The sequence below is a fragment of the Typopeltis vanoorti genome, chromosome 16 (assembly GCF_054136105.1).
Source record: "Typopeltis vanoorti isolate ZY-2024b chromosome 16, IOZ_Tvanoo_1.0, whole genome shotgun sequence".
Classification (NCBI taxonomy): domain Eukaryota; kingdom Metazoa; phylum Arthropoda; class Arachnida; order Uropygi; family Thelyphonidae; genus Typopeltis; species Typopeltis vanoorti.
This window is the reverse complement of record NC_143564.1, coordinates 101,984,967-102,006,883: the sequence shown is the minus strand read 5'-3', so window position 1 is coordinate 102,006,883 and position 21,917 is coordinate 101,984,967. Positions and strand designations below refer to the sequence as shown.

General features: G+C 35.9%; 1 protein-coding gene across 1 annotated transcript in view; it reads right to left on the bottom strand.

Moving 5' to 3' along the window:
• The window catches only part of LOC150098224 (SHC-transforming protein 1-like), a 236,289-nt gene extending 216,111 nt beyond the window's left edge, over window positions 1-20,178 (bottom strand). The window contains exon 1 of the mRNA XM_090406245.1: window positions 19,583-20,178. The gene's annotated coding sequence lies outside the window, so the exon portion shown is untranslated. The remainder of the gene's footprint in view (window positions 1-19,582) is intronic.
• Between the last annotated feature and the right edge of the window lie 1,739 nt (window positions 20,179-21,917).

The window sequence follows — 21,917 nt, the reverse complement described above, 5'->3', positions numbered from 1 at the left end:
CACCGTACACTTAGCATGCCCTGATATATATATATATATATATATATATATATATATATTTTTTTTTTTTTTTTTTTAAAGAATAAATATTTAATGATTTTAAACCGAGATAAAATATTAAGTTTTAATGAAAATGATACAACTAGTTTCAGCCTTCATCAGGAATCCACTAAAGGTAGAACACAATAATAAAAATTAAAGTTACAAAAAACTGAGAATTACAGGCAAAATATGCAATACATAATTGACACAGAAAACGTTGTATTTTTCAAGTTGTTCTATCTAACACGCTATTGTTTGTTGTATGCGTGCTTGCAAGTTTTCGTGAACGCCAGTATTGAACAACTGCAGCATGGCTATCAGGGATGTTGTAACTCAAATTGCTGTTCAAATGTTCAGGATTAAGGAGGATTTCCTTGGACTCCACGATTTTCCTTTCAAACTCATCTCAAACTCATCACTGCAGTGAAAAATGTTTTCGGATTTATCCCAGCAAACTGAGTGACTCTGTAGATCATCATGAGGATTGTTTGAGAAAAGAACATGACTGGATAGCGCAGATGCATGTGATCTTTTATAGATGTCTCTCTTATGCTCCTCAATATGCAGTTCAATAGATTTGTTAGTCTGTCCAAAATAAGGAATATTACAGTCGCACCATAACTTTTTAAACACCTGGATATTTCAGGTTATGATGAATAGGCTTCGGATGGCTTATAAGAGAATGGACTTTAGAGAGTGTAGTGAAAAACGTCCTGATGTTGTATTTTTTAAGGACTTTAGCCAATTTATTGGAGATTGAACTAATGTAAGGTATATTGAGATGCTACCTTTAAAATCAGTAGTTTCTGTAGTACACTGCCTAGGAGGATCCAGAAGAAATTTCTTAATCGTTTTTTCAGAATATCTATTGTGTTTAAAGATAAGAGAAAGGGGATTAATTTCTTTTTGGAGCTCATCTGGTTCATTTAAAAGAGAGCGTGCTCTGTGTCCTAAGGTAGAAATAGTTCCGAGCTTTTGTGGTGGAAAGTGATGAGATTGACAGTGCAGATATCTGTTAGTATGAGTGGGTTTTCTGTATATAGAGATTTTAAATCTATCAGAGCATTGTTTAAGAATTACATCCAGGAATGGAAGGCAGTTATTTCGTTCTAGTTCGGCAGTGAATTTTATATTAGAATGCTGGTTGTTAAGATGATGAAGAAAATCCATGAGAGATGTGTGTCTGTGACTCCATATAATGAAAATGTCGTCAACATAACGTCTCCAAACTTTTGGCTTAAGTGAGAGGAAGATATGGCTTCGTTTCAAAATCTTCCAGGAAAATGTTTGCTAGAACCAGGGATAAAGGGTTGCCCATTGTTTGTAAAGTTGCCTTGGTTTTGTTTGTAAATGGAGTCCCTATATCTGAAGTAGCCAGATTGAATACAATGCTTTAATAAAGCAAATATCTTTTTAGACAATTTGTCCTTTAGTAATGTTAATGCCTCCTCAGTAGGGACGTCAGTAAATAATTAGATAATGTCAAAATTTGCTATGATATCATTTTCGCTGACTGAAATATTTTTGATATGAGAAACGTAGTCTGTGGTGTTTTTGATGAACAATGAAGATTTATTGGAGAAACACTTGAGGTATTCTGCAAGATGTTTCGAAAGCTTATAAGTAGGACCATCAATTCCTTCCACAATTGGGCGAAGAGGGGTGTTTTCCTTGTGGATCTTCGGAACTCCATAAATGCGTAGTATAAGAAGGTGTAGAGAACATAAAGGCGAATATTGTGAGCAAGTTTAATTGCAGTCTTTAACAGATTGTTTGTGTGGTTTTGTAGTTCCCTTGTTGGATCATCCTGAAGAATTGAATATGTAATGTTGTCTTCAAGCAATTGAAGCATTTTACTGTTGTAAACTTCACAGTTGAGGATGACTGTGGCACTGACTTTATCTGCAGGTAAAATAATGATGTTTTTGTTCTTTTTAAGATTCTTTAAGGCCTGTCTTTTGTCATGAGAAAGATTATCTCTTGGAGGTTTAGCATTATTCATAATGAAGATGGATTCCATACAGAGAAGTTTTGCCAAATGATTAGGAATAAGGGAACTGGCTTTTTCTATTTTAGTAAGTAGAGATTCTTTTGGAATAAACGTAGGTGAGGGAATGAAATTTAGACCTTTGCTTAGAATATCTTTTTCTGCAACTGTTAAAACATGTGACGAATTGTTTACTATAACTTTGTCAGGATTAATACGGGCTTTAGTAGGAACAGATGTGTTTTGTACTCTCTTAAGAATCTCCAACTTCTTGATAAGATTAAGCTTATTATTATTTTGTATCCGTGTTGCTTGCGCTTCACTGTTAAAGATAAAATCATGAAAATTATCATTATCCATAACCTCTCCAAGTTTTTGAGTTAAAGACCTTTTTACGTTGAACAAAAAGGCAAGACAGCGTTTTGTATCCGAGATTTTCTTTCGCTGAGAAGATCTAACTTTTCTTTACGATAAATTCTTTACACTTCTACACCCTCTTATACCACGCATTTATGGAGTTTCGAAGATCCACAAGGAAAACACCCCTCTTCGCCCAATTGTGGAAGGTATTGATGGTCCTACTTATAAGCTTTCGAAACATCTTGCAGAATACCTCAAGTGTTTCTCCAATAAATCTTCATCGTTCATCAAAAACACCACAGACTATGTTTCTCATATCAAAAATATTTCAATCAGCGAAAATGATATCATAGCAAGTTTTGACATTATCTCATTATTTACTAACATCCCTACTGAGGAGGTATTAACATTACTAAAGGACAAATTGTCTAAAAAGATATTTGCTTTATTAAAGCATTGTATTCAATCTGGCTACTTCAGATATAGGGACTCCATTTACAAACAATCGGCAACCCTTTATCCTCGGTTCTAGCAAACATTTTCCTGGAAGATTTTGAAACGAAAGCCATATCGTCCTTCTCACTTGAGCTGAAACTTTGGAGATGTTATGTTGACGATTTCCATTTCCATTATATGGAGTCACGGACACACATCTCTCATGGATTTTCTTCATCATCTTAACAACCAGCATTCAAATAGAACGAAATAATTGCCTTCCATTCCTGGAGGTAATTCTTACACGATGCTCTGATAGATTTAAAATCTCTATATACAGAAAACCCACTCATACTAACAGATATATGCACTGTCAATCTCATCACTTTCCACCACAAAAGCTTGGATCTATTTCTACCTTAGGACACAGAGCACGCTCTCTTTTAAATGAACCAGATGAGCTCCAAAAAGAAATTAATCACCTTTCTCTTATCTTTAAACAAAATGGATATTCTGAAAAAACGATCAAGAAATTTCTTCTGGATCCTCCTAGGCAGTGTACTACGGAAATTACTGATTTTAACTCAATCCCTTACATTAGTTCAGTCTCCAATAAATTGGCTAAAGTCCTTAAAAAATACAACATCAGGACGTTTTTCACTACACTCCCTAAGTCCGTTCTCTTATAAGCCATCCGAAGCCTATTCATCACAATCTGAAATATCCAGGTGTATACAAGTTCCGGTGCGATTGTAATATTCCTTATTTTGGACAGACTAACAAATCTATTGAACTACGTATAGAGGAGCATAAGAGAGACATCTCCTATAAAAGATCACATGCATCTGCACTATCCAGTCATGTTCTTTTCTCAAACAATCCTCATGATTTACAGAGTAACTCAGTTTGCTGGGATAAATCCGAAAACATTTTTCGCTGCAGTGATGAGTTTGAAAGGAAAATCGTGGAGTCCAAGGAAATCCTCCTTAATCCTGAACATTTGAACAGCAATTTGAGTTATAACATCCATGATAGCCATACTGCAGTTGTTTAATGCTGATTCTCACGAAAAAACCTGCAAGCACGCATACAACAAACAATAACATGTTAGATAGAACGACTTGAAAAATACAACGTTTTCTGTGTCAATTATGTATTGCATATTTTGCCTGTAATTCTCAGTTTTTTGTAACTTTAATTTTTATTATTGTGTTCTACCTTTAGTGGATTCCTGATGAAGGCTGAAACTAGTTGTATCATTTTCATTAAAACTTAATATTTTATCTCGGTTTAAAGTCATTAAATATTTATTCTTTAAAATGTACCATAATGACTGAGTAGAAGCTCAGGAATACATATATATATGCAGTAGTTCACCCAGGGAGGCCAAGGGGCCCAACCCCCCCCTCCCCAAAAAAAAGAAAAAGGAAAAAAAAAACACTAGAAAATTTTCCAAAATTTTTTTTCCTAATTAAAATTCATTCTTTAATTTATATTACTTATATTACATTATATTGAATTAGCGGTCACATAACTTGAGGATACGTGATAGCTCTCGGGAATCACGGCCACTGTGAACGCAAGCCGAACGATGCAGTGCTCGGGCAGACCAAGTGCTACTTCGTTTGCCCAAGCCAGGCCAGCGATCACGGGTATCATGTATTGGCGATCACTGCAGATGCTCAGTCATAGGTAGTATGCAATGTGTAGTGTGTATTTTCAAATTGTCTACTCAAAATGTTTAAAGAATGAAAGATTACCAAAACAAGCCTTAAAGTACAAGCCATTAGGAAAAAGAAAACCAGGACATTCTCTTAAAAGATTCAACGATGACTTCTAAGGCCAGAACAGGTCACACTAGGCCTAAATCCTTGATATGCATGATGATGATGACTACTCAACTCCCTCCCTCCCCCCACACATACAAGATTAAATCTCGAGTGCTTGGTCCTCCCCAAGATTAAATCCTGAGTGCACCACTGTATATATGTATGTTATTATGTGTGTGTATGTGTGCACGCGTGCGTACACATAAATGTCACAAATGTTACCATTAAACGTAAGTAAATCATAATTATGTAATATTTTTACAATAGCTTTTTGGGGTAAAAGATTTAATGTATATGTATATTTGATCATTTTGTTTACTGCTTGCAAATAAACCGAAATGCATTATATTGGGTGAGCTTCCTGATATGATTCTTAGACTCCGTGTAGGTAGCAAGTAATAATAAAGTTCTTGATAAAAAATTTAATCTACACAGATATCATTATTAAAAAATTCTCAAGATGAACATCCACTCTACATCATCACTACACTCTTTCATACTCATCAGGTATCTACCCCAAAATCCTATATTCAGTCTATTAAAAAAAAGTCTCATCAAGCTACTGTCCCTCCATCCCACTACTTGGGTCTCTCCAAAACAATGGAGAAGGTTATTAAGAGAAAATTTTTTCACATCCAGAAACCTAAAAATTAACTGGCAACCACTAGTAGATTTCACAACTCTCAATTCATAGCAAATGTCTTACCTCAGTGGTGCACCAAAAGCCTCCCTAAAATGCTTAATGATCTTCAGGATTAACAGTTAATCCTGTTAATTCATGATCATATCTACCTTGCAAGCTCACTACAAGAACTTCCTTACTGATGTTATGGTTCTGCACATGCCTTTTCTATATAAATGAACAGGTTAAGAGCCTCCATAGCTCAGTCGGTGTAGAAGAAGCCCATTGGTTGAAAGATCTGGATTTGATTCCGGTCGAGACATAAGGAACCTTTATGATGTTATGGTTCTGCACATGCCTTTTCTATATAAATGAACAGGTTAAGAGCCTCCATAGCTCAGTCGGTGTAGAAGAAGCCCATTGGTTGAAAGATCTGGATTTGATTCCCAGTCGAGACATAAGGAACCTTTATCTGGCTTTTGACAAAAGGTGGGTTAGCTGGTCTCATATGGAGGTAGAGGGTTTTTTCACCCAGAAACTCTGGTCCAGAGAAAACTGAGGCAGCATCTCTGGAATAATGAGTATAAAGACAGGCTGATTGAGGGAGTGCTATTTGCAATTTGCCATCTTATAACAATCCCCTTACCAGATAAAGGTGGAAGAAATTTTTTCATCAAATGAAGAGAGCCAGAGATGGAACAAGAGGCTATTCTTGAAAGCTGTATAGGGAGGGTGTGAGAAGCAGGATCTTGAATGAATTTAACACATGGCTCAATGAGCTGTTTGCAATATTAAGGCCATCTGTCAAAGCCTAATGTTAATAATAATAATAACAAACAGTAGCCCAAGCAGAGATTGTGGAATGTGGCTGGATTTCACTTCTCTTTGATTCTACTCCAACATATACTCCATCAAATACTGCCAAAGTCCAGCAGTATCAAGGTGTGGCAGCTTCGTTTATTAGTGTCATTATTACAGTAACTTACATGGACTTGTATAATCTGTTGTCTGCCCATCAGCAACCCTATTGTACATATGAATAGCTTCACATCCCCATCTGTCTCAATTCATGAAATTCAGTTCCATGCAGTATTCCTGTCAAATATCAGATACCTTCAAAGTCCAGCAGTATCATGGTGTAGCAGCTTCATTTATTAGTATCATTATTACAGTAACTTCCATGGAGTCCGTAGACTCATCACGGGAGGCCCACTTAACTAGCAATATGTCTATTGTATTGAACCTCGAAATCATTTACACTCCCTTCATTTACAATGCATTTCACTTACCAACCACTCACCCTGTAAAAAAATCTACTCCTCACACCCTTCTTTACCATATCTTTAAACAGTTTTCATCCTCGGCTTCTAGCTCTTCCCATCTTACTTTACATAGTCAAAAGACTCATCACAGGAGGTACACTGTTACACACCTTCCTTTTCTAAGACACAACTCTATCATACACAACTTGTTGGTATCATTCAGAAAGCCAATCTCCAATCCATCTAACCAATATACTATCCTCTGCAGCATGTACACCAACTTATCATGTGGTAATCTAGTGAATGCTTTTGGAAAGTCCAAGAATATCACTATATGATTCTCCCTTATCCAACACATTTGTCACCTTATCATAAAACATAAGCAGGTTGCTAAAACAAGACCTGCCCTTCACAAACCCATGCTAACCATCATAGAGAATCCTATGTTCATCAACCCAATCCTGTATTCTATTTTTAACCAATTTTTCCAACACTTTGACCACAAATGCAGAGCACAGACCAGTCTATAACTGGAAACTTCTGTTCATGACCCATGCTTGTGAAGAGGTATTATTTTACCTTCTTTCCATGCCTTAGGAACTTTACCCACTGCAAGACTCATTAAATAACCAGGAAAAAGGTATAGTTCATTTTTTTGCACATTCTTTAAAAATACATGGTGATATGTCATCCATTTCTACAGCCTTATTGACATCGAATCTGAGCAACACTTAATACACCTCCGATTCTTTCACCTTTAATTTTCCTAATTCTTGCTTCCCTTCTACATGTTGCACAACATTGTTCACACTACTACAATATACACTGATGAAACATTAGTTAAATAATTCTACTATATCATTTTCTATGGTTACTCTCCTACCATAACTATCCACCAGTATCAACCTGCCATAATTATTGTTCCTCTTGCTTGCCACATAGCAGAAAAAATCCCTCGGGTAATCTTTGATCTGACTGGCCAATCTGGTCTCATATTCTACTTTTTTCTTTTCTAACTATGCTTGTCACTTTTCTGGCCTGCACTTTATATTCATGCATCTGTTCACTGTGAACTGTCTTGTACTTCTTCCATAATAACTATTTTGTAACACTGCTTGCTTGATTTCACCATTCATCCATCTCACTCCTACTCTATTTATTCGCTTAACTCTTGGTATACAGTTATACAATGCATGTGTTAGATCAGTGGTTGCCAAAGTGGTCGATATCGACCCCCCAGGGGTCAATATAACATTGTTAGGAAAATATAAGACATCATTGTACGGGTAATATTTAATTCGGTTAACTTGGATTACCTCCATCCTGAATGACAACGCAATTAAGAGTGAATCGTGGGAACAGGGACATGAATAGGACCGTAAGATGGAGCAAGGTCATGAAAATAGTTACTGAGGCCAATCAAGTAGGCCAAAATGATGTATTTACCAATAAACGGATGTATGTGGTTCCTGCCTGGCCAGCGCGGCGGGAGCGAGATTGCAACACGTGCGCTGTTGCTTATTTACTTATACTTACATGTATTCGATCCCAGTCTCATTTTTTCACACAGACATACAAGTGAGCATTAATGTTCTAAAAATCATCAACATATATATTATAATTCAATCGTTATTCACGAACTAAACTTCTCTATTTTGAAAGAGTTGAGCAGGGCTGGTAGTAATACCAGTATATTAATATCACTAGTAATACCAGTGATATTACTAGTGATAGTAATAGTAGTAGTAATATAATAATATATACTATATTATACATACAATAAAAACTGTAGCTATAAAACAAACAATCTAAAAACTCACATAAGCGTCTTTTTTTGCTTGTCCTATTATAATTACGTAATAGTAAAATAGAGGGGGTTGATAAAAAGTCAAGAAACTCTTGAAGGGGTCGACGGTCAAAGAAGTTTGGCGACCCCTGTGTTAGATACTGTCTTATCATTTCCCATGCACTGTCAACATCTTTTCTACACAATTCATCAACCCAATGTATTGATGATAGTTGAATACGGAGCTTCTGATAATCGCCCACTGTATCATCACCATATCATTAAATGTTAGCAGACTGCTAAAACAAGAAGTGTCCTTCACAAGCCCAAGCTAACTATCACAGAAAATCCTATGCCCATCAATGAGTTTCTCCAATATCTTGACTACCTTCCAAACCAATACCTCATGATCACTTTCACCAACAGGTGGCAAAGTTAATACCTCATTAATAACCACATCCTGTGAGGATATCACCAAATCTAATACCGATAAGCCTCGGCATCAGACAGCTATCCTGCAGAAACTCAACAAATTCACTCTCCTTGTTACTACACACACACACATCTCTTCTTTCCAATCTGCATTCCTATAATTAAAATCTCCCATTAGGATCATTCTCCTTTTACCTGCCCAACTAATATGTTTAAAGATTTCACAATCAATACTCTCCATATTCCCTAGCCTATAACAGCATCCTATTAGATATACTATTCTATTGATCTCAACTTCACACCAAACAGCTTCAAAATCTTCACATGTACTAGGATTTTTTCACTTTGACTCTTGAAGGGCACAATTCCTCTGTTACTATTAACAATATTCCCCCTCATCTCTTCATCTTTCTATCCTTTTGGAAAATTCTATATCCTACAGTTTCAATTCCTGACAGTATATCCTCAGTCAACCAAGTTTCACTTATGGCAATTATTTTTGGGCATAGTGATTCAATCAATGCTACAAACTTCACCCCTTCATTTCTGATACAGCGTATTAATATATAAGCATAAATTCTCCATTCTTTGAGGCCATCCCATCAACAAAATCACTCTTTACTATCTCTCTCTGCTATAGTGCACTTCATTCTGACCACTCCCATTTCTCTTATCCTGACTCTGATTTTCATTTATATTCTTATCATCCCCACCATTTTGCACTGCATCACGTTGCTGTGCTGTAATATTAAAACTACAATCCCAGTTCAAGCTAAAAGTTTTTTCAAATCTTCCTATACAGAATTAACATCAACAATAATCCTGATAATTCTACCTAACTTTGCATTATCGGCAAACATTTGAAGATCACCAGTCAATCCACATGAAATATTAACAAATAAGTTAAACAGTAGGGTGCTCAAGAACAGAACCTGAGGAATGCTACTGGTCACCTTCCTTTTCCGAAATACTGTTCCATCATATACGACTTGCTCGTATCACTCAGAAAGCCAGCCTTTAATCCATCTAACCAATTTGTTTTACAATCCTATCTTCTGCAGTTTATACACCAACTTGTCATGTGATAATCTAACAAATGCCTCTGCAAAGTCCAAGAACATCACTATATATGAACTGCCCTTATTCAAAACATTTATCACCATATCATTAAATGTTAGCAGACTGCTAAAACAAGAAGTGCCCTTCACAAGCCCAAGCTAACTATCACAGAGAATCCTATGCCCAACAACAAGTTTCTCTAATATTTTGACCACAACTACAGAAAGGTCTGTAATTGGAGACTTCTGTCCTAGAACTGTGCAAATTAAGCAGTATTATTTTGTCTTCTTTCCACTTCTTGGAAATCTTTCCACAGCAACACTTTCATTAAAGAACCAGGTCAAAGGCATAGCTAACTCTTTTCACGTTCCTTACAAATACATGGTGACAATGGGGCATTGCACCCTTCGACTGAAAAAGACCCGAGTTCGATTCTCATCATGATGAGAAGAATCATTATGTGGGCTCAAATGAAGATGAGTTCATGGAGATGGTAGCAGGGTTTTTTTCTCACAGAAACTTGAGTTTTTCATCTTTCAGACAGGCAAATCAGCCATCAGAATACATGCAAATTACAGAGATAAAATACTATAGTTGTGTGCTGGTGGTAGTAGTGATTTGTGCAGTTGAAGAATTAAGTGACAGGAGAGAGAGTGAGACGTGTATAGTGGAGTACGGTAGAATGTCCTCCTGTGATAAATCCTTGTGGGTGTCACATAATAACAATAATAATATGCCATCCATTCCCACAGCCTTATTAACAACTAACCTAAGCAACAACAGATACTCCTCTTTCTTTTGCCTCTAATATTTGTCTCTCTTCTGCATGTTGCACAGCATCATTTACACCAGCATGTAATGATAAAGTGCTCATTAAACAACTCTGCTATATCCCTTATTATAATAATCACCTTGTTACCATAACTATCCACCAGTGTTATTCTTCCATAATCATTCTTCCTTTTGCTTGCCACATAGAAGAATTCCTTTGGATTATCTCTGACTTGACTGGCCAATCTCCTCCTCTATTTTACTCTTTCTTTTTTTACCATGGTTGTAACCTTTCTAGACTGCAGTTTATATTCCTCATGCAACTGTTCAGTACAAACTGTCTTGAATCTCTTCCATAACATCTTTTCCCACATTGCTTGCTTGATTTCACTGTTCATTCATCTTTCTCCTACTCAATTTATTTGCTTAACACTTGGTATGCAGTTAGGCACTGCTTGTGTCAGATACTGACTTAATATTTCCCATGCACCATCAACACTATTCCTGCACAGCCTATCACTCTAACATACTGATGCTAGTTGACTAGAGATTCTCAACATCACCCACCTTATATATATACCTTCTTGACAATAACCTTTTCCTGTTTGACCACCTTCCAAACCAATATGTCATCATCACTAGATGCTTAATAGAAACATGTGCATCATTGCATAATGTTTTCAATAACAACTTTGCACATGTAAGAGAAAACTAAATATAATTTATTACTCCTATATATATATTTTTAATATGTCAGAAGCTTCATTCAGGCAGAAGAATTGGTAATTATATTTAAATTATGAATACGAGAGCAAATCATACAGGATGAGTATAATATCATATGTCTCGGTTGCAGTTGTACGGTAGGAGGAAAAACTATTAGAGTTCAGAGAAGTGGGTATAGGTGCATAATTAATTAATTTAAAAAAATTATAAACAATTAAGAGCAATCACTTCCCAGAATTTAGAGATAGCATACAGTCTGTTTGATTACAATTAGAACAGTGGTGTAGGGCTTCACATGATTCAAAAACGAAATAGAGATGATCAAATTTGAACCTATTGTAGTGCAGCATCTTGGTATGATTCCAGTGAACTCTATGTCTAGTGGTGATGGCATGAGAAACAAGGCATGAACTTTCAAATTTCGAAAATCTTATATAATCTATGTTCTTGGATTGTAATCATAGTAGAATAGCCTGTCTGTCCAAAGTAGCAAAGATGATAAAAACAGGGTATTTGATAAATATCAGGTAAGGAGAGAGAGGTGAGAATGTATCTTTTCATAGGCGAAGAAAGAGGTGATAATGTATCTTTCATAGGTGGTATACAGATTATATCTGCAAAGGGTACTTGCTATTTGTTCAGATGTTCTTTTAAGGTAAGGTATGCAGATCCTTTTAACATCAGATTGCAATCTGGAAGAGAGATGGTAATTATCAAGTATTTTCTGTATCAAGATCGCACTATCTATTAAATAATAGAGTAAGTTTCATCGTATTATTATGATTAACGTCTGACCTCCATTGAGTCAGAAACTCATCGTGAGAGGTACACACTATTGTACACAATGCTCATCCAACTGTGCTTTAAACTGATTCAATGTGTCTACATTTACAACACGCTCAGGCAATGCATTCCACCCAACAACCACTATCTATGCAAAGAACCTGCTCCTCATTCCTCTGCTCACACCCTTCTTATACAGTTCCCAGTGATGGCCTCTTGTTCTACCCTACCCCTCTCCCATTCTATGAAAAATTTCTTCCATGTCAACCTGATAACAACCCATGACTAGCTTATATGTCTCAATCATATCCCCCTTCTTCCTCCTATTCACGAGGCTTTGCAACTTACATTCTCTCAATATGTCCTTGTACTCCGCATTCCAAAGACCACTGACCACCCTTGTGAATCTTCTCTGGACCCTTTCCAACATATCCTCGTCACCATGAAAATCCAGCGACCAAATTTGGGCACAAAAATCGATATGAGGTCTGATCAAGGCCAGTCAGGGACCTCAGCATTCACCCATTATCCAATGTGATGTCTACACAACTTGTGCAATTTGGTCCCTGAATTTTAGGCCCTTTTATTTAATTCTTCTAATAAAACAGACTCAAGAGAACAAACTTTGCATGCTTGGTGCACAAGGCTTTTGATAATACCTATTTTGTGAAGGATGATGATGTGAAGATGTCTATAAAGAATGGCTTCCTGTAAAGAGAAAATGTAATATTACTGGCAGAGTTACGATATACAAAAGTATCCAAAGAGGGAGACTGTTGTTAGATTCTCATTCAACGGTGAACCTGATATGAGTATATAAGGAGTTAATCTTATTCAGAAATTGACGTATTTCTGTTTCAAAGTGAGACTAGATTGCAAAGATATCATCCACAAAAATGTAGCCAAATTTGAGGTTGAGGAGAAATGGTGTCAGAAATCTGATCTTCTAAAGTCTAAAATAATCAGCCAAAACAGGTGATATAGGACCACCCATTGCAGTACCCTTGATCTACTGAAGTATTTTATGATGACAAGTGAAATAACTGGCACTGATAGTAAACCTGAATAATCTGACGTCATCATCAAATTATGTAAAAGCTTTAGTTTCTTGAAGTGGTACATTTGCAAACAGTGAAACGATATCAAATGAAACCATCATTTCACACTCATAAAGATGAAGTTACTTCATTTTTTTTTTTTAAGTCAAAACTATTTTTGATATAAGAAGTGGTTTTTCTAGTCAAGTCTCAAAGAAGAAATAATAACAAAGATATTATTTTGGTATCAAGACCAGAGAGCTTGTAATTCATGTAAAGAAATATTCAGAGAAGAAGGCTTAGCCTTATACAATATCTGTGAAATCTCAAACCTTAGCTTGCTAGTGTCATATGTAGGTAATTCTCTAATATCTTTTTCTATAGGCAAAGTCTAAATGAGGCAAATTACAAGGTGTTACAGCAAAATTAAGATCTTTTGACAATACACCTAATTCATCACTGGTGAAAGAAGAGTTAGTTAAATTTATGAGCCAATTTTAATGGACAGAACTTTGTGGTTGTAAACAAACTGACAGCTTCTTTGTTCTCATAACTCAAAATTACAAATGAATTTCTGTTCATAGTTTTAAGTGAGCACATCTAGCTGGACATTTTGACAAATCAAGTCAAAATGTTCAGAACTAGGATTATTCTTTAGCAGAGTTTCAAGTTCAAAGATTTTACTGTTATGAAAAAAGAACTTCTTAACACAATGTATCCTTTCTGACATTAGGCCCAGCCAGCAGTTTTGGTAAATATTATACCAACACCTGAAAACCTCATGTTGCTTCCATCAGATGCTGCATAAGATAGTTATCCCTAATAAACTCAACAAATTCACTCTCCTTGTTTCAATACACTATCTCTTCATTCCAATCACTATTCCTATATTTAAAATTTCCCATTAGAATCACCTTCCTTTTACATGCCCAACTCATCTGATTAAGCATTTCACAATAAGTGCTCACCATTTTATTATATTACAGAAAGCAAGTATTTCCCAGATGAGTCTTTGACTCCATGAGGTCTTGAGTAATAATAATAATTACTAAGGCAGGATCTCACCTTTAAAGCTATGCTGTCCCCCATAGAATATCTCTTCTTATGAAACCATCCCTCTATTCTGTCCTTAAACAACTGTTTGTAATATCCTTTGCACCTCTAGCTAATCCACCTCTATTCTCACCTTACCGTCTGTCTCATATGTAACTGCATTTTCTCCACCAGGATGGTATGACCTCACAAAATGACCAATCATTAATTCAACTACTGTGCATTCTCCTTATGTCATCTCCCTACTAACAGCAGCCACTAAACCTCACACAATCATTATTCCTTTTACAGAAGATGTAGTAAAAGAACTCTTCAAGATTTATTTTGCCTGCTTGGCCAATTTCTGATAATCTGATTTGTCTTAATTACCATGCTTGTGACCTTCTTGAATGTGCTGTGCACTGCTTATGTGCTTGCTAATCACTTCTCTTTTTATTTCATTCACATTTTCTTTTTTCTACATAATAATGCTACCTATCCATTTAATTCTGCCTGATTTACATTCTCCATTCTAGATATGCAGTCTGATACTGCTATTAACAAATTTTATTTTCCAAACACCAAAACTTCCTAAAGATGCTTGATGCCACCTCTCAACAGTTTAAAAGTCTGAATCATATCACCTCTCCTTCTTTTATCCACCAAACTCTGCAGTTCACATTCCCTCAGCCGATCCTCATAACTAACATTGTACAGTCCTCAAACTGTCTTTGTTATCTGCCTTTGTACCCATTCCACAGTTAATTTATCTCCTTCAAATCCTGGGGGACAAATCTGAGAACAGTCTAAGTGTGGTCTGATCAAGGTCTTATACAATGGAATGATAACTCTTTTATCTCTGCAGGTCAGTGTCCTTCTCATAATTGCAGCAATCCTCTGTGTTACCTTCACCATCTTTGCAATATGTCTCTTGAATTTCAGGTTTCTATATCATCAACCCCAGATCTCGTCTCCCTTACTTCCTCCAGTATAGCTCCTCCAATAGAGTATGCAGCATCCCATCGATGTGTCCCAAACCTGAAGACCTTACATTTTGCTGCATTAAACTGACATGCCCATTCATTTGCCCATCTGTCTAGCTTATTCAAATCCTCTTGCAGGGCTACCATATCTGCACTATTACTAATAATCCTTCCCAGCTGCGCATCATCTGCAAGCAACTGAATATCCCCTTGCAATCCACCAACAATGTCATTGATATAAAGATTAAACAATATAGGTCCCAGTACTGAGCCTTGTGGGACCCCACTTGTAAGCCTCTGCCTCCTTGAAACTGTCCCGCCATACACAACTCTCTGATACCTATCAGACAGCCAATCCTATATCCAGTTGACCAACCTGACATCCAAATCCATGTGCTGCAACTTAAATATCAGCTTATCATGTGGCACCCTGTCAAATGCCTTTGCTAAATCCAAGAAAATGGCAGTATATGCCTTTCCCTCATCTACTGCTCTTGTAACTTTATTATAAAAGGCTAGCATATTACTAAAACAAGAGCGCCCCCTCACAAATCCATGTTGACTCTCACAGATAATATTACCCTCATCTGCCCAATGCTGTATATGGTCCCTAACTAATTTCTCCAAGATCTTAACAACCACTGATGACACACAAACTGGCCTATAATTAGACACTTCCAGTCTGCTACTGCCCTTATGCAATGGCACTATCTTGCCTTCCTTCCATTCCTTAGGCAGCTTTCCCATAGCCTGACTTTCATTGAAAAGCCAGGTCAAAGGAGCTGTCAATTCCTTAGCATATGCTCTAAAACTGTGGGACTGGATGAAAAACCATCCAGTCCCACAGTTTTACTGATATCCCGAGTACTCAGTATTTGGAAAATGCTCTCCTCCTGCACCTCTAAACCTGCCCTATCCCTCTAGTATTAAAATTTACTCCTCCAGGATGAGGAGTGGTTTCTTTGCATGGAGGGTGGTTGAACCATGGAATGCAATGCCTGATAGAGTGGTGAGAGCGAGAACGGTCAATGAGTTTAAAGAGTAGTATGATAGATTTTGTGTTTCCTAGGAGGGATCTACCACGACGAGTCTTTTGACTCCTTGGAGGCCTAAATAATAATAAAGAAAAAAATAAAAAGTGAGGGCAACCTAATTAACAGATTAATGCTCCCTTCTCACATAGATTCATTTCAATTACTCTCAGATGTCTATGTTTCTGGATTATGCTTTAACTGGCATTTCCGCCGAGAGCAATCTGTTTAGCTGACTGCCACATACCTCCACTTTATCTAAGCCTAAAGAAGATGAACTGTGTATGATTAGCATCCATTTACTGTCTGCTTCAAACCAACCAAACTAACTTCCCTTCCTACTCTTTCATATCATCTACTTCTGTTGTATGGAACAACCTCTCCACTTTCTCTTTCTCAAAGACCAAACTTCAACTATTTAAGAAACACATCAAGAAAATTTTACTTTCCTCTCAAACCTCTCATCCACATATTACACTAATGTGTTCCAGCTTTTCCAACCTTCTGTGTATGGGAGTTGGCAAAGAATTTTAAACTGAAAATTCCACAAGCTTAGCTACTTCCTGAGTCAAACCTATGTGATCAAATGCTCTCAAATCAGAGACAAATTGGATATCTTGGTTACAGATGCTATTACCTCTGCTAGATTAGTCTGATGATATCCTGAGATCTAGCACTCTGGGTCCTCTCTATCACCTGCTGTTTAAGGTAATTACATCTTAGTAGCTCCATAAATTCCATTTGCTTTCCCTTGTATCTTTTCTTCCTTCCAGTCTGTGTCTCCATGGTATAATTCTCCCATAATAAATTATTGATCTGCAATCAATGAACTAATTTGCCACTGCATAACATCTACCTTTGGATCCTCCTGACTTACAGCAGCAACCAACTGGGTGGAAGCTTGTTTCTACTATTTTTACTCTTGTTGCTTTCAAATTTCATATGAACACCAACATCTCATCCCTCCTCCATCCTGTTCTCTCTATCTTTCCCAAAAAACAATAGCCCTTACTATGTAAGTCTATATCATCCTCTGTGGACTGTCTTCCTAATGTTAATATTTTTGACAAAGTCAAACTAAGAAACACTAGAAACTCCTCAATCATATTTCTGATGCTTCTGGCATCAGTATAAATGAAATGCAATTTTATTATTATTATTATTATTACGTGACGTCTCCAAGGAGTCCAAAGACTCGTGGAGGGAGAACACCTACTCTACAACTCCACAGCTCAATATACAAAACACCATCTACTGCCCACAACTACCACTAGTATTTTCACAGATAATCAATGCCCACCGCAGGATTTAAACCCACAGCCTTTTGGCTAGAGAGCGGAACACTAACCAGTCGGCCAACCACGCCAGCAATTTTCATATTGATCCATATGTTAATCGATGTTCATCAGAGGATGGCTTGATGAGGCCCTCCCGGTGATACCTTTTCACTCTGGCAATTAAGAGATAAGAAAATTGTGTGATTAGAAAACTAGCAAATTTTTATATCTAGCTGCTCAACTTTGATACTCAGCAATGTAAGGTTTTAGTATTTTGGGTCATGCTTTGTTCTTCAGTCGGTTATTAATTTTAGTTCAGAATATGATCGCTTTATTTCCTGATTAGAAATAGACAAAAATATTATTATGCAGTTTATTAATATTTGTTATTATTAACATTATTATTACGACATGTCCAAAGACTCCTTGTGGGAAGACACTCTACTCCACACATCTCATGTCTCCACTATATAAATCCTCTAACTGCACACAATGCTACTACTATCATCAACACACACACCACCATCGACCCAACAGTATTTTTTGTCTGTAAATTGTGTATGTATTCCCATGGCTAATTTGCCTGTATGCGAGATGAAAAAACCCAAGTTTCCATGAGAAAGAAAAACCCCTGCTGCCACCACATGAGATCAGCTAATGCATTTTCGATTAAAAAGCATTCCTCTTGTCACAATGAGAACTGATTTCTTTGACTTCATGTCAAAATTTTTAATTTAAATCAACACATCCTTAGGTGAATTACACTAGGTTTTTCCAATTTTAATTCTTTTTTTTTTCTTCTCTAAAGTGCTTTAAATTCACAACTACTAACTTTATTTCTCCCACACACAATGCCATTGGACTTTCTTTAATACTAGTGAAGTAATTGCAAATTCACTTTCAAGAAAGGCATTTGCAATGGGTGAAATATTTTCGGTTTTATAAATATGATATTATTTATAAAACCGAAAACTGATACATGTAGTCCATTTGTTGATATGTATAATAATAATAAAAAAAAAAAAATGCGGAGGTTGGTTTCGATTTTGTCGCTGAACGAAAAATATTTTTTTTCTTTATTGAGGGGATGATCTTCATCCACTACATCCAGCACTCAACAAGCATTTGAGTCAAATAAGATCTAACCAACGTATTATTATTATGTGGCATCTCAAAAATATATATATTATTATTACGTGACATCTCAAAAAAAAATATATATATATGTGACATAAAAAAAAAAGCACGGGGAGGTTGGTTTCGATTTGTTTTGTTAGCGAACGAAAAATTATTTTTCTTTATTGAAAGGTGATCTTATTTATCACCATCCACTGCATCCAATACCCAGCAGGTATTTGAGTCATGCAAGATCTAACCAACGTATTATTATTACGTGACACTTCTAAGACCTTAACCTGGGAAGACCCACTGCTTAATAAGCAGAAAAGTATTCATATTCTAGATTTTTAAACTTTTTTTGGAAAAAAAAAACTGCAAAATTACGGATTTATAATATCCTCTTTCTATAACTATACCACGACAATTTAAAAATAAGATCTTTCTTCAACTACTATACTCGCATTCATTAATATAAACCTAATTGCTTGTTTTGCATATCGAATTAATACAACCCTATTGTAGTGTTACATCATTCTAAAGTTTAATTTGTATCAATCGGCTGCTTCTGACGGAATGAAACATTTTATGCCAAAATTTCTGACTGGGTTCTTGAAAAAACTGCACAGCAGTTTTTTTTTTTTTTTTTTTACATTCTTTTCCGATACATTAGTAAATTATGTACAAAAATTTAACTATTGGAGACGAGGTGGCTGTCAATACTGATATAGCACCACATCGTAATTCAGCATTTCATTTTTATTTATTTTTTATAACTATACAGCTGTCGTTCTCTAAGTAAAGCAAATTAAACAACAGCACTAAGTAAACAATTTAATTCATCGCGTAGAGATGCTAAACATAATAGCAAAGGAGACATGTTGACAGTTACATAAAAGATCAAACGAGGAAATGACTTTTTTTTTTTATTACCTTTTACATGGATACTTATTTTGTAAGTTTTGCTAAAATTCTAGATTGAGAGAAAGTTTATAAGATTGACTTTTCTTACCTCATTCCTTGGCTTCAGTTCTGCACATTAAGGAACAAGCGAAAGAACCTCGCATTTTTTAAAAAATTATTTAACATGTAACTTTGTTTGCATATATGTGCCATCGAATATGACAACACGAATTTATTCATATCCTGCACACTGCGCACACAACAGACAACTCCGAAAGGAAGCGCCGTTAGAGAACGTCACGGTCATGACGTCACATTACTTTCTTCAGTGGAGAATTTATAGAGGAAACAAAGCATCTTTCTTTCTTGGATAAATTCTATTTGATAAAATATCTTCAGTTTATGCCTAAGGAAATAAACTTATATTTGCACAAAGAAACTCCTAAAGAAGTTTCGAAAGTAAATTGTTATGTCCATTGCATGAGTTGCTTGGTAATGCCACATTTGACAGACTTCAACAGAATTTTGGAAGAGTGCTTGTACAAATTAAATAAGGCACAAGGAATTCAATTAAATAATATATTGAAATCTTGAAAGCAAAATAAAGATGTTTAATACCAATCTTGGCAGAGTGGCCAGTGTAGCCGCTTTCCAGCTAAAAGGCTGCGGGCTAGAATATCACAAACATCCATCCCTGGGCATGAATGTTTGTGATTGTCTGTGAAAATACTAGTGGCGCTGGTGTCGATGATGATGGTAGTTGCGGTTCGTTGTAATTAGTGGAGATAGAGAGTTGCAGGGTGGGTGTCCTCCCTTGTTATGTTATTTGACTCCCTGGATGTGTAGCGTAATAATAACAATATCTTACGGCTTTATCTGGATTAGAGACATGAAAGCAGACTAAAAAACAGAAAATAAAATAAATAGTTTTCAAACCATGTCTGGATAAAATATTAAAGACATTTTGGCCCTAAAGCATAGCAAATTATAATTTATATAAGCTGACTAAGCGGGGAAAATAAATAAACAAAAAACCTATGAAATAATAATAAAAAAAGAAGATGGAAACACATACTGAGAATGTACAGCAGAGAGATTCCTAAAGTGGATTTGACATGGATCCCCAGAAGGAAAACAGAAAAGAGTTAACTTAACAGAGAATGATAGGAAACGAAAGATGACTAGCTAGCTAGACGAGGTAGGCAGTCAGTCCATGACTGAGATCGACTAATTAAGGAACCGGTCGAAAAAAAAAAAGGCTTATAAAAAGCTCCTATAGTCGGCAATTTGAACCAAACTCGCAAAGCTCGGTTTTCGGGAGCTGAGGAGTGAAACACAACTTCCACTGAGATACACAGGCTTTACCAGTTTTAGTAATAGGCGAAACTAAAATAAGATTATGAACACAAAGAAAGCAATAGGCAAAAATTGAATGTATAAAATAACGAACTAAAAAATATGGAAAAAACTAAAAGAAAATATCCAGTAAAGGTTTAAAATAGGTATCAAGTTCATATTCAGACTAGACAGAATGAACATGAAGAATTCAGAAAAATAGAAGAAATAAGAACAGGTATTAAAAACATTTACAATGAACAGCTGAAAAAAATACTTGGAGTGTATAGAAGAAAAAACAAAAAATGGATACTTCACACACAAAACTCAAAATTGAAGAAAAGAAATTTAGAAAAAATAAAGCACGATAAGAATAACATCAGCTTACAAGAGAAATATAAAGAATCACATAAAGAGATTAAAAAACCGGCAAGAAAAGAGAAGAGCGAGTTTATTGAAAACCTACTAAATGATGCAGAAATTGCAGCTAATAGAGCTGATACTAAAACATTACATAATATTACCAGAACAGTGTCATGCAAGAAAAGAAGAAGAGCAGATATTATTAAGGACAAACGATCAAATAAAATAAACAGGAATAAAAAGAAAATAGAAAGATAGGTAGAATCCTTCAAAGAGATAATGAATAGAAAAAATCTGAAAAAGAAATTCAAAAACAAGAAACCAGGTTTAAAATAGCTTGGTATCTTTAATTTACACCTGGTAATTTCATCTGAGAATTTGGCTGTAACGAATATGCCACGTTGCCACCAATTGGTGAGAGTGATCATAGAGTCTTGACTTGGGATGTGGCTAAAGGTGTGGAATTTACAATTAAGACAGGGTACATGTGGAATTATCGGGCAGGTAAGTATGACAAGCTTAGGAGATTGATTGGTTCAGTGCCATGACATATACAACTACAAGGGCTAGAAGTTGATAGTGCATGGGAGGTAGTTAAGAAGTGCTTCCATGAAGCAATGGCTGACTGTATAACTAGAGTCCGAATAATATATCAAGTAGGGGTTAAATGGATGAATAACACCATTAAGCTTGAGCTGCAAAAAAGAAACAACTGTGGAGGGAATTTAGGGGGAAAGGTCACCGGT